At 37.5% G+C, this 1,706-nt stretch overlaps 1 non-coding gene across 1 annotated transcript; it reads left to right on the forward strand.

Annotated features, from left to right (window-relative positions):
* The first annotated feature begins 617 nt into the window (after positions 1-617).
* Positions 618-725, forward strand: LOC148577350 (small nucleolar RNA R71). Its single transcript, XR_015903137.1, has one exon. It is a non-coding gene; the product is annotated as a small nucleolar RNA R71 (small nucleolar RNA).
* The last annotated feature ends 981 nt before the right edge of the window (positions 726-1,706 follow it).

Raw genomic sequence — 1,706 nt, forward strand, 5'->3', positions numbered from 1 at the left:
ATAAAACTCACAGTGGCCTTAGATAGATCAGAGACTAAGTTTGCTAAATTAGAAGTGTTTTGTTCAGAGTTCTCTGTCTGTTACTGAGTGGATGATGGAAAAGGCTTGCTATTGCTAAACCTGTTTCTTCCACCATTGTTAAAGCCTTGTTGAGGCTTTTGTTGATCCTTCCATTAGAAATTTGGATGATTTCTCCATGATGTGTTATAGGTGTTTCCATAAGGTTCACCCATATAATTTACCTCTGCTATTGCAGGGTTCTCAGGATCATAAGCTTCTTCTTCAGAAGATGCCTCTTGAGTACTGTTGGATGCAGCTTACATTCCATTCAGACTCTGAGAAATCACATTGACTTACTGAGTCAATATTTTATTCTGAGCTAATATAGCATTCAAAGTATCAATTTCAAGAACTCCCTTCTTCATAGGCATCCCATTACTTACAGGATTCCTCTCAGAAGTGTACATGAACTGGTTATTAGCAACTATGTCAATGAGTTCTTGAGCTTCTGCAGGCGTTTTCTTGAGGTGAATGGATCCACCTGTAGAAGTATCCAATGACATCTTTGATAGCTCAGATAAACCATCATAGAATATATCCAGGATGGTCCATTCTGAAAGCATGTCAGAAGGACACTTTTTGGTCAGTTGCTTGTATCTCTCCCAAGCTTCATAGAGGGATTCACCTTCTTTCTGTCTGAAGGTTTGAACATCCACTCTAAGCTTACTAAGCTTTTGAGGAGGAAAGAACTTGGCTAAGAAAGCCGTGACCAGCTTATCCCAAGAGTTCAGGCTATCTTTGGGTTGAGAGTCCAACCACACTCTAGCTCTGTCTCTTACAGCAAAAGGGAAAAGCATGAGCCTGTAGACTTCAGGATCTACTCCATTAGTCTTAACAGTATCACATATCTGCAAAAATTCAGTTAAGAACTGAAAAGGATCTTCAGATGGAAGTCCATGGAACTTGCAGTTCTGCTGCATTAGAGAAACTAATTGAGGTTTAAGCTCAAAATTGTTTGCTCCAATGGTAGGGATGGAGATGCTTCTTCCATGTAAATTGGAATTAGGTGCAGTAAAGTCACCAAGCATCCTCCTTTCATTATTATTATTTTCGGCTGCCATCTCCTCTTTTTGTTTGAAAATTTCTGAAAGGTGCTTGCTGGATTTTTGTAATTTAGCTTCTCTTAATTTTCTCTTCAGAGTCCTTTTAGGTTCTGGATCTGCTTCAACAAGAATATTCTTGTCCTTGCTCCTGCTCATATGACAAAGAAGAAGGCACAGAAAAATAACAATAATAGGGATCCTTTTTACCACAGTATAGAGGTTCCCTTATGTGAGTAGAAGAAAAGAAGAAGAGAAAATCTGAACTCAGAGAGAGAGGGTTCGGATTTTTGGTGAGTGAGGGAGAGATGTTAGTAGATGAATAAATAAATAGAAGGAGATGAGAGAGAAGGATGATTTTCAAAAATAATTTTTGAAAAAGAGTTAGTGATTTTCGAAAATAGTTTTTGAAAAAGGTTAGTGATGAGCGGATAATTTATACGCTTTTTGACACTGTTTTTAGTATGTTTTTAGTAGGATCTAGTTACTTTTAGGGATGTTTTCATTAGTTTTTATGTTAAATTCACATTTCTGGACTTTACTATGAGTTTGTGTGTTTTTCTGTGATTTCAGGTATTTTCTGGCTGAAATTGAGGGACTTGAGCA

Source organism: Arachis ipaensis, chromosome B1, assembly GCF_059453495.1.
Source record: "Arachis ipaensis isolate K30076 ecotype BB chromosome B1, ASM5945349v1, whole genome shotgun sequence".
Lineage (NCBI taxonomy): Eukaryota > Viridiplantae > Streptophyta > Magnoliopsida > Fabales > Fabaceae > Arachis > Arachis ipaensis.